This window comes from Podarcis gaigeae (assembly GCF_964106915.1).
Source record: "Podarcis gaigeae genome assembly, chromosome: 3".
Lineage (NCBI taxonomy): Eukaryota > Metazoa > Chordata > Lepidosauria > Squamata > Lacertidae > Podarcis > Podarcis gaigeae.
Genome location: NC_139680.1, coordinates 25,851,081 through 25,867,075, shown reverse-complemented (window position 1 = coordinate 25,867,075; position 15,995 = coordinate 25,851,081). Strand labels below are relative to the sequence as shown.

General features: G+C 43.5%; 1 long non-coding RNA gene across 1 annotated transcript in view; it reads right to left on the bottom strand.

The window, feature by feature from the left end:
- LOC310840680 overlaps positions 1-15,995 on the bottom strand; it is a 55,365-nt gene that overhangs the window by 25,336 nt on the left and 14,034 nt on the right. The window contains exon 2 of the long non-coding RNA XR_014561991.1: positions 7,519-7,614. This is a non-coding gene — a long non-coding RNA (uncharacterized lncRNA). The remainder of the gene's footprint in view (positions 1-7,518; positions 7,615-15,995) is intronic.

The window sequence follows — 15,995 nt, the reverse complement described above, 5'->3', positions numbered from 1 at the left end:
CAATAAGCTTATGCATGCTCTGTCAACTTATGCAGAGGTCAGGAATGTAACCCTACAAATCAATCGTTGACTGTACATCCCTTTCCTGGAGTTTTACCAGCGGCGGGTACCACAAAATAAAGAAGGCCTCTACTAAATAAGGACAGCTGGTCCATATGCAATGAAATAAAATGTTTTGACCCATAGGGTGATACTGCAAGTTCTGTAACAGCTTTACCGTGCCTTTTGGATAGCCTGTCCCTAACAATGCACAGCCTCCTCAAATTCTACCTTTTGCTATTCTGCTGAGGCCTTATAGCAAGTGTCAGACTTCCAGCAGCAATTCTGGAAGAGCAGTCTTAGGGTGAAGACAGGCATAATATCCTGCTGGGGGGGGGGGGAGCAGTTTAGAAAGTGTGCTCAGACCCCTTTCACTGTGCAAAGAACGTATGTAAGCTCTCCCATCATGGCTACTCACTAACCACCATAGTAGCTTCTGGGAGCAGGCTGTTACTGCGTTCCAGAATATTAGTGTATTCCAGACTATATGGGGATTCCTTGCAATGTTCTGTAACAGCCTCATTTTAAAAATAAATAAAACAGAAACAAAACAAAAATAACAGGTTAACGCCAGGGTAGGGGTAGTCACAGAATGCCAAGTAAATTTCCCCAGCTGCTTTCACAGGCTGTGGCCTCAGCAAGTTAGCTATACTGAAAATGAAACATAAGGGAGGGGTTATTCTGTGCACAAATTAAATCCAGCTTAACAAATAAAACAACAAGAACAACCAAGCTCTGGCGAAGGTACAATTCTTGCATTCGCAGGAGAAAAGGGGGGGGGAGGAGGGGGGAAGAAACCCTGATTTACATTATCGATTACAAAGAAAGCATTGAGATGACCTATTCTGTTTAGACGGGAAAGAATGAGAAGGATCTGAAGGAATTATGTGACTGAGTGCCACCATTAGACAAATATATCCCACAGGAAATGCGTTGTTTCTCTCACACATGAGGCTTGTGTAGACAGCAGCAAAGCAACGGCTACATGCTGGATCAGTTCACATGATGGAAAATAACCTCTGCGTGAAATGTCCACCCAGAAAAGCTACTTGCAGACCACATCTCTCCAGACAAACTATTGTACTTCCATGATGATTTGCCCTGGCAGTATCATGAACACAATAAGATGGGATCCTGCTTTCAACACCATTTGTGAATGCAAAAGTTTTGGGGCGGTCACACCACCTCATTTCCAATCAGTGCATGGCCCCCAAACTCCCTGCTGAAATCCCATTAACTCTTCATACCACAAAAGTTCTGGTCCCCCACTTTTGTTGCGCTATAGCCCCTCTGGACAGCAATAATGGCAGCACCTGGAGAAGCATCGCAGAACAGCTAACAAAGCAGAATAAATCCACCACCAAGGCACTCTTATTGCATCAAGAACATGTTGAATTCACCGGCAATCAAACAACCATCTGGAGGGCCCCACAGACAGCAACGACTAAGCCAGCCATTTCATAGCCTTGCCTCTATGGTTTTCAAACCTTTATTTGCTTTGATTGTTTATGTTTTCACTTCTCGTAATTCTCTGCATTGGGAAAATTAAACGATAGCAAAAGGTTTCTACAAAGAATCTTGACAATATTTAATTTCTATTTCACAATATGCCCTCTTTGTTGGCAAAAGGAAAGAGGCAAATTAGTGCTTGGTGGAATTTTTAATATTATTATTTTGGTGAAGTGAAGTGCTTTTTGGTTCTGAATATTCTCCAGGGCCACCTGAAGTTTTAAATACAGAATACAAGATTAGAGAATCTCAGCCCCAGCAGATCTCAAGACCTCTCTATCTTGCCCACATAACTATCTCCAGGCTACACACTTCAGTGCTTCTGTTTTGCAACCCAAGGGTTTTTGCTTGGCTAGAATGTGTCCTTGAATTCTGATCATGCTTCTTGCTTGCTTGGATGAAAGATAGAGAGAGGTGTATGAATGTTTAGTAGCTAGCCAACTGTACAAAGGTAGAATTAACCTTGATGATGAAACCTGCCTGGCAAAAGAGGGAATCCTTTATAAAAAAAAGTATACCAATTCTGATTGATACAAAACTGGCTGAATTCACTTTTAAGTGCTCACTTCCCCTCTTTGAACTTTGTAGGACAGAGAGGAACTCTACTAATCAGAGAATTTCTTTAAAAAGCCTGTTTTATGTGCACATTTATTTTATTTATTTTAAACATTTCCATTCCACCTCTCCAAAGCTCCAGGCAACAAAGATGAAAGCAATAAACCCGCAGAGCAAACTCCCAATAAAATATAAATATAGCAAAGCCTGTAACGTTCATAACAGCACCAGCAAGCTCTCATTAAAACTTTGGGGCTGAAAACTGCTTAGAACAGGTTCCTTTGATCAACTCTGAATGTCATGCAGGAGTTCATTGGGCCCATTGCAGTAATGCCCTAGCTTCTTGCTGAGATGCCCTAACTTCACACACTATAGCACCTGATGCAGGGCCTGACCAGCAGGGATTACCTTGCTGACACCTTGAATGGTTTCCAGAAGCTAACAGAGCAGTACAGTTTCTGAAAGAGATCTCAAACATGCTCCCAACAACTGACTGAACAACAACACCTGCCTTTAAAAAGGACAAAAGGCTACTTTCAGACCACCTTTTACTGAGCATCTATCCTGATTTGTTTGCTGCTGCTTCAAAGCAAGTGTTACCCCATACTTTACCCATCCCTTTATCCCACAAAGTATGATCTTCTGGGAAAGTGGCTTTATTGCGCAAGGCATCCATATCAGCTCTAATGGCACAACCTGATTTTACTGGCATGTGATTGGGGGGTGAGATTCAAATAGTGGCAGCCTGGAAGCACACAAAGACTAACAAATATAACCTAAGCTTTTGGTGACTAGAGGCAACTTCATGAGATTACAAGCAGTGCTATTCTGAACTTCATGAGATACAAGAAGCATCCTGAATTGCATGTTTATATATACACATAGTTTGGGCAGGGGCAGTTGAGGCAGGCGAGAGTTGCAAACACTGAGAAACAAAATGTGGGAAGTATAGAGGTAATGACAACTGTGTAATTCACAAAACATTGGTTGCACCTGGCATCTTTAATGTTAGAAAATCCCTGGAATCCAATATCAAAGTTTGGGTACGAGAACCCCAGCACAGATTTAACATGGCAAAACATATAGCAAAGAAAGCATGGAAAATATAGATTGTAAAACCTTTAAAATATGCCCTTTCCACTAAATTCCAAAGCAATCTTTTTTTAAATCCCCTTCCAAAGTTTTCCACTTCCCTAGCAATCGGATAGGCCACACATTTGGTAAGTTATAAAAATGGTGTACTTACAAACTCTCCAAAGAGTCGTGTCCTTTTCCATACAGCAGTCACAAAAGGTTGCACAGGCAGGGAAACACTGCTTCGTCACAAAATGGTTAACGTTTTGGTTTAGGGAAATACTAGTTTCAGGCTCCATTCCTGTCTGGAACAAAAGAGGTTGCTTGGGTTGGAGAGAACAGCTCAGAGAAGTTCACATGTAGACAGAGGGAAGAAAGGTTTAGTTACCTATTTCCTCCCAAGGTGAGGGGAAGTGACATAGGCTAAGCCTGACAGAACAGTTTACTCTATGGTATTAACCCCTTCATGCATTACTTAGACTCAAGCATGTTGGTTATATGAAGCTGGCTTAGCCTATGCTTAATAGGTAAAGGTAAAGGTACCCCTGCCCGTACGGGCCAGTCTTGACAGACTCTGGGGTTGTGCGCCCATCTCACTCAAGAGGCCAGGGGCCAGCGCTGTCCGGAGACACTTCCGGGTCACGTGGCCAGCGTGACATCGCTGCTCTGGCGAGCCAGAGCCACACACGGAAACGCCGTTTACCTTCCCGCTGGTAAGCGGTCCCTATTTATCTACTTGCACCCGGAGGTGCTTTCGAACTGCTAGGTTGGCAGGCGCTGGGACCAAGCAGCGGGAGCGCACCCCGCCGCAGGGATTCAAACCGCCGACCTTTCGATCGGCAAGTCCTAGGCGCTGAGGCTTTAACCCACAGCGCCACCTGCGTTGTATTAATATGCTTAATACATGTTTATAAATCCCTTTGTCCCATGTAGGTGCCAAGACTCTTTTCTCTGTGTGTTTGCTGCAACAGTTCAACACAGCTCCCCCTCTTGACATTGAGCACTTAGTTTCCTGGTCCTCCCTATGAGCAGCTCAGTGCAAAGCAGTTACCAAGTGCACCATTTAGAGTTTCCCAATTAAGCAACCTATAAATACTTCTAAATCAGTAAAATAATTATCTTGATAATATGGATGAAAAGCAGTCATAAATAAAACAAGCAGCGCCCCCCCCCAAAAAAAACACACACACTCAAAAATTATGGGGGTTAGTGGAGGTCAAGAGGAATGCTTCTTGTCTTATTATTATATATTTATTCCATCATGGCAAAAAGCAGGCTAGCTGAACAGTATTGCATTATACAGAAGCTGGTGACTTCAGTGTTTTGATTTATGTGCACATGTGTGCTTCAAAACTGAAGCTCTACATACTTCCAAATCAGTTCCCTGGAACTGATTGTGCCCACTTCTGAGCACCATGTTTTAAGGACACTGACCAACCAGGCTGTGTCCAGAAGAGGGCAACCCATGAGGAGATATGAACCTTAAAAGATATGAAGGGCTGTCATGCTGGTGATGATCAGATTTGTGCTCTTGCGCCAAAGGGTGGGAATTGCTTGGAAGCAGATTTCAGGTAAACCTCAGCTTCCTAAGAGTAAGAGTAAGAGTTGTTCAACAATGGTGGGCTCTCTTTCACTGGAGGTATTTAAGCAGGGCCTGCACAGCCAACTCTCAGGGAAGTTGTAGCTGCATCCTGCAGTGTAGCTCTTGCCTAGAGCACAGGGTTAAGTTAGGTGACCATCCAGCATTCTGCGATCCTGCAAAATATGCTCTTTGAAATGCCCTGAAGATGTATTTGAGGGTGTTGAGGACTGCAGCCCAAAAGCACAGCTTCTGTAGGACAACTTATACAGAGCAAGGCAGTCCCTATCCTAAACAGAGAACTGCAAGCAGCTGGCTAAAGAAAAAAAACAAAACAAAGGTTGAATCTGGACAAATGTGGGTGAGAAGAAACTTGATGACAGCCAGTGGACCTAGAAGAGCAATGTGAGAGTTAGAATGCAGGATGTGTGCTAACACAGTCCCAAGCGTGTGCCTATGTGGATTTATATTATTCCCTCTGACTGAGGGTTTGGCTCTCCTGAACTGGCCTTGCATTAATTAGTCAACTCCCACACAAGGCTGTGCTTCAAAACCGAAAGCTGTTTCTTGGATCTTTTTGTCTTTCTTTTATTTCCTAAAAAAAAAAAAAAAAATGACTAGTTTGCAAAGGAATAATGAAGCTCCATCCAGGGCCTGCTAGACAAAGATCACATCTGAAGCAAAACTCATTAACTGTTAGGCATAAAAAGGCACACCAAATAATTAGAGCCTCATATAACCAACATGCTTAAGTCTAAGTCTGGGCTGCATCAATAGGAGTATAGCATGTAGATCAAGGGAAGTAATAGTGCCACTGTATTCTGCTCTGGTCAGACCTCACCTGGAGTACTGTGTCCAGTTCTGGGCACCACAGTTCAAGAAGGACACTGACAAACTGGAACGTGTCCAGAGGAGGGCAACCAAAATGGTCAAAGGCCTGGAAACGATGCCCTATGAGGAACGGCTAAGGGAGCTGGGCATGTTTAGCCTGGAGAAGAGGAGGTTAAGGGGTGATATGATAGCCATGTTCAAATATATAAAAGGATGTCACATAGAGGAGGGAGAAAGGTTGTTTTCTGCTGCTCCAGAGAAGTGGACACGGAGCAATGGATCCAAACTACAAGAAAGAAGTTCCCACCTAAACATTAGGAAGAACTTCCTGACATTAAGAGCTGTTCGACAGTGGGATTTGCTGCCAAGGAGTGTGGTGGAGTCTCCTTCTTTGGAGGTCTTTAAGCAGAGGGTTGACAACCATATGTCAGGAGTGCTCTGATGGTGTTTCCTGCTTGGCAGGGGGTTGGACTCGATGGCCCTTGTGGTCTCTTCCAACTCTATGATTCTATGATTCTATTTAATGCATAAAGCTGCCAGGCCAGGCTTAGCTCACCTTGGGAGGAAGTAGATAATCAAACCTTTCTTCCCCTTCAGTCTATCTGGGGAGCTCAACTTATGAGGGGGTCTGAGCTCAGTCTGCATGGCTCTCAAACATCACTCTTCAGTCCCTATACCAATAATTTAGGAACTTTCACCACTTGGGAACTAAGCCAAGTTCAGCTGCCTGTGCATCCTTTTACACTGATGTATGGAAAAGCACATGAAGCTGACCTTTGAAGAGTTTGTAAGTTAACCAATTTTTAACCTACTAAATGTATGGTATTTTTCCTATGCCTGGGGAAGAGGGGAGTTTTGGAACTCGGAAAGGTCTTTTTTTTAAAGGTCTAACAGCCTATACTTCATTTACTTTGCTGCATGTTTTATGATTTTAAATATCTGCTGGGGGTTCTCTCACCAAAGAGTAATTGCCCCAGACTTGGATCTTGGGATTCAGGAATTCTTCTTTTATACCAACATAAAAGCACATGGTATCCTGGGAATTGTAGTTTTTTAGGGTCCTGGGAACTGTAGCTCTGTGAGGGGTAAACAGCAGCTCCCATGATTCTTTGAGCAAAGCAATGAACTTTGAATATATGGTGTATGTAACTTGTTAGTGTTTCTTCAATCAAGGCAAGTTGAAGTGGGCTGTGTAAATTACTCTTAAAGAGACAACTCCCTCTGTCCTAAAATGTTCAAGCAGCTGTGGAATTCCCTATTTAACATGTCCCCACAGCTGGTATTGATTGAAGAAGCTGTCTTTTCCCCAGTGTTGTTCAGTTAGTAGTTGTCTTAAGTTTCTGAAGATCACAATCCTTTAACAATGGGAGGGAAGGAAGACTTGTCCTTTAAGGCAGGAGTGGATATATAACAAGCTTCCTAGAAACTTGATATTGTATTATTATTATTATTACCTTGAGGTCCACCAGGTACCAAATAGCGGTGAGAAGAAAGAGGAAGAGGATATGTTATTAGAATTAAGGAACATGCATATGTTCAGTCCAGGCATTCGTGAGTTTGCAGTCTTTTGCACTCACAAATCCACTCTTGGTTTCCTCATAATAATTTTTCCACTCTAGGAGTCTAATTTAAGGGGTGGGCATGTGTGTAGCTTTCAGCTGTTGCTAATGCTGAACTCCTGGGAGATAGGAACTCTTACCGCTACACTGTGAGATCCTAATTTATCTTTAAAAAAAAAATAAGAACATTATCTATACTTACAGCCTGCCCTTCACAGAATGGACCCACGGCAGGTTGCATAAAATATCACCATTGAAAACAAAATATACCGGACAATAAAACCATTAAATTTAAACCACAAGACTAAGCAAAGTCACAAGAGCAGCAAAGCAGGAGTGAGGTAGCACAGTAAGAAGAAAGCATTCACTTACCCCAACGCCTGGGTAATGAGGTGAGTCTTGATCTGATGGCGAAACCTGAACAATCTTGGTGCAAGATACACCTCAGAGGGGAGGGCATTCCATAGCCTGGGGACAAGAGAAGACCCTCTCACATGGTATTGTGTCTTAAAAGGGCCTTACCACTCCTCTTTTCCACAACCATCCCCTGATTTAAAGGCACAACCCCACAGAATTAACTGAGCTAACACTAGTTTGTGTTTGCTTGTTGTTGTTGTATATTTATTTCTCTCCCGCCTTTGTCCCTAGCAGGGATTCAAGGCGGCTTACAAATAAAATAAGAACAACTAAAATGATGGGCGGGGGGAGGGACAATAATTAAAAAGCAATTCAGCATTAACAGAATTAAAATGTTCTTAGAATTAAAAATGGATTTAATAGTACTGCATTTCCAACATTCAAAGGACTTCATATTTTTATGAACAATGGTCCTTTAGTTGGGGGAATTACTGGCTAATGGCTCAATGGACAGAGAAATTCTTCTTAATAAGATACAATAGCCAGGAAGTAGCTAGAACATCCTTGAGGGCTCTGAACAGAGGAATAGCTTTCCTTCCCCCAGCTAAAGATGATGTCATCTAGATTGTTCATTCTCTCCCTCTTTCCCTCTGTAAAGGAAAAGCAGCAATACCTTGTATGGAAGTGGAGGCAGTGTTGTCTTGGTGAGGAACTGCCTCTGTTGGAACTGGGGTGGGACAGCAAGGAGGTTGGGGAAGCAGGTGAGATTTGGGCTGGAGGCTTCCTCGGTCACAGTTAATGCAGTGACTGTGGAACCTGATCAGCGTCAGTGCAGTTCTGTTTTAGAAAAGCAATCCTGGAATGGCTTGGTTAGTGCAGTTCATTCCCTAAAGCTTTTGAATGACTTATTCTCTGTTCATTGCTGAACCTCAAAGTATGCATCTCCAAAAGCAGGGCAGTCTGCATGTGAATTCATATTTTTCCTCCATGCACTCGCTTTCCAATTGGCTGCACGTATTTTGGATTAAACAATGGGAAATAGCTTTCCTACTGTGCAAATTATTGCTCCTAAAATGTCTGAGAATGATCTTTGGCAGTCTTTCTCCCAGGAGGAAGCCAATAATTAAGCAAGAAAATCCAGAAGGGTAGGCTTGTTAGATTGTTGTAGGGGGGAAAGAAAAGACCCCAATAATTATGGCACCTTTTAACAGACTAACATATTTAGCTTTCATAGATCCACACCCCAGCACACATTTAAAGCGCATGTCTTCTCCCAAAGAATCTCAGGAACTGTTGTTGGCTAAGGATGCTGTGAATTATATCGGTGTGAGGGAGAACTCTGGCAGAAAGGGCACTGCCCCATGTTGCCCTAAGGAAGAGCAGTCTCTGGGACAAAGAACACTTTTGTTTACTACTGACTGTGGTAATTGGACCATACACACCTTTGCAACTACTGTAATTTAAAGAGAAATGCAGCACTCCGAAGGCCATGATAAATAAAGTACGTAGCATTTCTTATGGGAAAAACACGGCCTCTGTGGGGTTCTTATATTTCCCCCCAAGACCATACTTAGAAAAACATCTATTTTAATTTAAACTCAAGGACTGCAATGAATGGGACGCGGGTGGTGCTGTGGGTTAAACCACAGAGCCTAGGACTTGCCAATCAGAAGGTCGGCGGTTCAAATCCCATGCGACGGGGTGAGCTCCTGTTGCTTGGTCCCTGATCCTGCCAACCTAGCAGTTCGAAAGCACGTCAAAGTGCAAGTAGATAAATAGGTACCGCTCTAGCGGAAAGGTAAATGGCGTTTCTGTGCACTGCTCTGGTTCGCCAGAAGTGGCTTAGTCATGCTGGCCACATGACCCGGAAGCTGTACGCTGGCTCCCTCAGCCAATAAAGCAAGATGAGCGCTGCAACCCCAGAGTCAGCCACGACTGGACCTAATGGTCAGGAATCCCTTTACCTTTACCTTACTGCACTGAATACATGCTTGTACACACAACTGCTTGCACACATATACCAGGGGCCACTTCTAAATTACAAACAGGAACGCCTGTTTTAAGAGGTACCAAAGAGACATACTATGCAACAGAGGGTGTGTTTTTTTAAAAGCATGCAATAAAAATTGAAATACTGGCATAAGGTATTTGCTGATAGTGCAACATTTTAATGTTATCTGGGGAACAATGAGATTTGCTCATTTCCAGATGTTAGGCCAGCTGGTGTGCATCAATGCACCTGCCTGAGCAAGAGTTTGCAACCTTTATGCATGTCAAAATGATGTGGAGGATTGAGGCTGAAATCATAGACCCTATTACCTGATGGCAAGCCACAATGAAATGAATGGACTTTACTTCTGAGTAGATAAGTATAGAGCTGCACTGGAAGTCACTTGGCATCTAAAAGCAGATCCATCCCACTGCATTTTAATCCTTTATGGATTATTAGTTTGCCAAATTCTGGCTGTGTTGTATACGGTGGCAAAATGTTTACCAGGGATATTTCTAGACTGACACTATTTTGCAAGTGGGATTCAATCCCATACTGGCAAATTTCAGTTTGTACAATTAAAGTAGATTTTGCACTTTTGCACAACAACCCCTCTTCCTGCTTCAAAAAATTTCATACTAGTAAATTCAGGTGCTGCAAATTCAAACTCTGCAGGTAAAAACAGGTTACCTGAAGTCATTGTGATGTCAGGAGATTCACAAACTTGGCCCTTTGGTGCACGTGGAGATAAGGATTTAGCCTGCCGCTTATATCACTATGATGTGTCCACACTAATACAAACTAACATGAAGTGGAGCTGTAGTTGTTGGCACCTGTCTCAAGACACAATGGAATGTGCCTCTGGGGGTGAAGTCAAACCGCCGCATTAGCAGCACCAAAATGGCCTCCCTGGCTCATAAGCCTAGGCAGTGTGTAGGGAGGTCCTGGGTTGCCCAGATGTCAAGTCTCGATGTGGTCCAAAGGAAAGCAGAGCAATAAGTTTGGCATCAGCTTCGCTGCTCAAGTTGCCAGAAGGCAGTGTACAAGGCATCACCCAAACACCGTACAGACTCCACTCCAGATTTGTACAGGGTTCACTCCTTAGCTTAGCCAATGTGGTGTAGTGGTGAAGAGCGGTAGACTCGTAATCTGGTGAACCGGGTTCGCGTCTCCGCTCCTCCACATGTAGCTGCTGGGTGACCTTGGGCCTGTCACACTTCTCTGAAGTCTCTCAGCCTCACTCACCTCACAGAGTGTTTGTTGTGGGGGAGGAAGGGAAAGGAGATTGTTAGCCACTTTGAGACTCCTTAGGGTAGCGATAAAGCAGGATATCAAATCCAAACTACTACTACTACTACTACTACTCCCTTCTTCTTCTTCTTCTTCTGATTTCCCACAAGACAGCAGAGGCTTAGGATTAGAATTTTCCTTGGTGGACTACCTTTCCAGGTTGACAAGCCCCATTTGCCCTTCACTTCCCAGAAACTGCCATCTTGACTGTTGGACCCACTGTTGGTCTTGTCTGCTCAATCCACCAGAGTCTGTCTTTGCATGCAGAGGAAGCCCCAAACTCACCAAAGGTTTGAGACCCAGTGGCTACCCTCACCTCGTTTAACTGGACCAGGCATGGCCAAACTTTGGCCTCCAGATGTTTTGGGAGTACATTTCCCATCATCCCTAGCTAACAGGACCAGTGGTCAGGTATCATGGGAATTGTAGTCCCAAAACATCTGGAGGGCTGAGTTTGGCCATGCCTGAACTAAAAGCCATTTCCCGGGGTGTGGCTGCTGTCACATGCTGACAGCTTCTAGCAGCCACAGGTGCAAGCTGAGTGCAGGGTGGGGGACCAATGGTGAACAAAAATACCCAAGAAGGAGCACAGGACAACATGTCTTCCACCAGGGGTGCTACCCCTCCTCTAACACCCCTGGTTGTCCTTAGCGCTTGGCTTATTAATATACTCTTTTCCTTCTAGAAAGAGGGAAATGTGACTTTCCAAAACTGGTGCATGTACCTTCTGGCACTGTGGGGTAGCACTCGTTTGGCACACCATCACATAACCTCCTCACTAAAAAAAATATCAAAACGAATGCTTATTAAATAGCCAAAGTGGTCTAAAATTCCTGAAAATGTGTGTGAGCAAATCAGAACACTCAATAAACAAATTGTCTGGAAGCAACCTTTGTTTAATAGCAGAAGCAGACATTCTGACAGGGATTATAGCTGCCTCTGAAACATTGTTTTGACTTCAGTTTGACTTTCATAGTAAGGACTTTAATGTGTCACTTTTGAAAGTGCATGTTTGTCAAACTGTATCTTTTACGGAGAAGGCTGGGGGGAAAAGCCTGACCCGAAACATTCCTCATTAAGGGTTTGTAGCCTTCCTTTGCAGTAGCATCCATTTGCAAAAAATGGGCCTCTTCTGTTTGTAATTTCCTTATTGCTTTGAACTAGGAATTTATTACCCTGAGACAGAGTGTGATCAAAGTAATTTCATGTTGGGATGATGTCTGCAAAGTTTACAGGGAATGGCTCCATCATTACTATGGCATAGTCGTCAGATAGCACTATGTCCTGGATATCTGTGAAGCAAGACTCATTGTTGCTATTGCATCTTCTATAGGTCTTACTCTTTTTGTCCTAAGCTCCATTTTAGTGGGCTGAATCCAAAAGGCAGAAGCCCTCTTGTGCAAGCAGGGTCTTCTTATCCAGTGATTCCAGTTGCAGCTCTGTGGCCCAAACCATTCCAGTGGGTTGCCTGATCCATTAGGAGTCACTTTTTTGGGTGTCTACAGCAGGACACAAGTGAAAAAGTCACATTCCACAAGGCCGGCTCCATTCATAGTTCATAGACTTCAATCTAGTAGCTAGTAGATTAGTAGTAGATTACTCTTTCCCATACCACATTTCAAAAATGAACTTTCTAAAACTCTTCCAAAGTTGACACTATTGCTTGCACAGACAAAAGGCACAATACCATCCAAGTGAAACCTTGTGAACCCCAGTGAAATAAATGAAAGTGAGGCAGCAATCTTATTTAGCTGGGAGCAAGTCTCACTGAACACAAGGGATGGAGCAATCTATCAATTTCAGTTTCTCTCAGTATCTCATTTTCCCCAATCTTAAGTAGAATGTAGAATATAATGCTGTGTGTATACAACTGTAGTTCTGAAATCTCTAAGAGGAGAGTTGTAGCCCTTTACTAGACTGCAGTTCATAGGATTCATACAAACCCAACCTTGATAATAAAAGGGGAAATAGTTATACAAGGTGCCTGCAATTCTACAGTATCTTGTTTTTAATAGTTTTTAAAGGAGATGCTGATTTTTGGGTCCATCTGTATTTCCTGCCTCCTTTTATGCTTCCCCCAGCAGGTTTATTGTTTCAGAAATATTTTCCTGCAGCATGTTGATTTAGATGATTTGACAGCATTGTATCTGGTAGTTAAAGAAGATATGTGGATTTTATGACAAGAGTGTGTAGTGTCGCTGAGCTCCTTTTGCAGATGTGGTCATGTCTTGCTACTAATGCTTGTTCCATTATCAGATGCCTTGGAAGTCTGGGAATTTTCAGTTCATTTGGTTTGGGAACTAGCAAACCTTGGAGCATTGTAAATCATTGCTGCTGAAATCCTCTTGTCTCTCCATTCTAATCACTACCAGCAGGAGAGCCTTCTAGATGTTCAGCCAGTTGGCTGCAGTGATATTTAACCATATCATCAGCCACCTGGCAATGTGTGTCACAACCGTAGACTGACAAAGTAGATACATCAATAAAGTATCTACCCAACACCCCAAATGAGCCGGGCTTTCAAACACCTGGTCTGAGTGGCAAACCCTATTTTCCTACTTAAATAGCCTATAATGTATCTATGTTTCTCACATGCAGCAATATAGGGAAGTTTGGGAGCATAGTACAGTTGTACCTCGAGTTACATACGCTTCAGGTTACATATGCTTCAGGTTACAGACTCTGATAACCCAGAAATAGTAAGAACTTTGCTTCAGGATGAGAACAGAAATTGTGCTCCCGCGGCGCGGCAGCAGCAGGAGGCCCCATTAGCTAAAGTGGTGCTTCAGGTAAAGAACAGTTTCAGGTTAAGAACAGACCTCCGGAACGAATTAAGTACTTAACCCGAGGTACCACTGTAAAGGTAAAGGGACCCCTGACCATTAGGTCCAGTTGTGGTCGACTCTGGTGTTGCGGTGCTCATCTCACTTTACTGGCCGAGGGGGCCGGCGTACAGCTTCCAGGTAATTGGCCAGCATGACTAAGCCGCTTTTGGCGAACCAGACCAGTGCATGGAAGCACAGTTTACCTTCCCACCGGAGGGAAGGTATTTATCTACTTGCACTTTTTGGTGTGCTTTCAAACTGCTAGGTTGGCAGGAGCAGGGACCGAGCAATGGAAGTTCACCCCGTCGCAGGGATTCGAACCACCAACCTTCTGATCAGCAAGTCCTAGGCTCTGTGGTTTAACTCACAGCTCCACCCGCGTCCCGTTTGGGAGCATAACCAGCATCAATTGTGGGGATGGGGTGTGTGTGTGTGTGTGTTGAAGACTCTTGGAAAGTATTAATGGTATCTTTATAACTGATAACCAGTGTATCCAGATTTGTCTCTATAAACTTCAAAATACAGTGAAGGATGCCCTGCTATTTAAATTGCTGTAAACTGGACCATATATCTATGTCCTGGGGACTGTTCCATTTGTTACCGACTAAGAACATGGTGATTCATTCAGAAGATCTTGCCAAAACATTGAGTCAGCATACATGGAGTTATTTCACTTTAAATTAGGTAATAGAGGGCAGATCCACACCATACATTTGGAGCATAGCCAACATTCCTTTTGAAACACATGCCTTCCCTGTACCCCACAAATCCTGGGGTTTCCCCCTAACAAAGCTGCAGTACCCAGCATCCTTAACAAACCGCATTTCCTAAGATTTGCCTCATTCAAGACTGGGCCTGGGGGTAATCATGGCTCTGAACCCAGGTCTGCTGTGTCTAGTCCAACACCCCATTGCCTCTACCACATTGCCTCTGTTACAAAAGCAACAATGTCACTAGAGCATTTTTGTTGTTGTTCAAATAAATTGAACAAATTTATTTGCTCAAATATAGTCACAAACTGAACAGCCCTTGCCATGCAAGTTACAAAATCTTGTCTCTTTTGATGACATGAAAATAGTGCTTTTGATAAATTTTGCAGAGTGGGGGCGGGGGTTGACTTTTGAGCAAATAGAGAGGGCTGCTGTCCAGACTTTTTCTGCAAAACAATGTCACCAAGGGCTTTTCATGGGACGGAGGTCAAAGTAGAAAGAATCCTAAAATTTCAGTGTGCAATTCCCAATATTTTAATGAGTGGACTTATAATCATGGCAAACCATTGGCTCCGACTTTCTTTGACCTTTCCTGTTTTGCTCTGGAATTTTGCTCCTGCACTGCTTGGATAATGGGATAAACTTGCCAGATGGTCCGCATAAGAAGAGACTTCCTGTTTGGGGAGTTCTTGCCTCTGCGTGCAAGCGAATGAGAGAATGTACCTTTGTTTTACAATTAAAGACTGTATTTTAACAAGACAGGATTTCTGTTAAGTGCAGCTGCAACAGTATTAAGATCTGCAGAAGCACAGTTAACTTTGAAGGACTGGCATCCTTCAAGTATGACGCTTGCTGTATCCTAGCCATCTCTCCCTTTAGGGCAGGATTGGGGAATCCAGTGGTCATTGGACTACAACTCTCATAATCCCTGACCTTTGACCATCTTGGGAGTTGTGGTCCCACAATGTCTGGAGGAACAGGTTCCCCAACTGTACTGTAGAGGGGAAGGAGTCAATTCTGCTTTTCTGTGATTTGTGGAGTAAGTACAACGTCAGAATCACATATAAACAACTAACCTTCACTGTAGTGTATAGAGCTAGTCAATATTTCTTTAGGCACAGCCCCCCCCCCCCCAGTTTATCATCTTGAAGGCACCTACCAAATGTTTGCATGTGACTAGTGGGGTGCCACAGGGTTCTGTCTTGGGCCCGGTCTTATTCAACATCTTTATCAACGACTTGGATGATGGACTCAAGGGCATCCTGATCAAATTTGCAGATGACACCAAACTGGGAGGGATGGCTAACACCCCAGAGGACAGGATCACACTTCAAAACGACCTTGACAGATTAGAGAACTGGGCCAAAACAAACAAGATGAATTTTAACAGGGAGAAATGTAAAGTATTGCACTTGGGCAAAAAAAATGAGAGGCACAAATACAAGATGGGTGACACCTGGCTTGAGAGCAGTACATGTGAAAAGGATCTAGGAGTCTTGGTTGACCACAAACTTGACATGAGCCAACAGTGTGACGCGGCAGCTAAAAAAGCCAATGCAATTCTGGGCTGCATCAATAGGAGTATAACATGTAGATCAAGGGAAGTAATAGTGCCACTGTATTCTGCTCTGGTCAGACCTCACCTGGAGTACTGTGTCCAGTTCTGGGCACCACAGT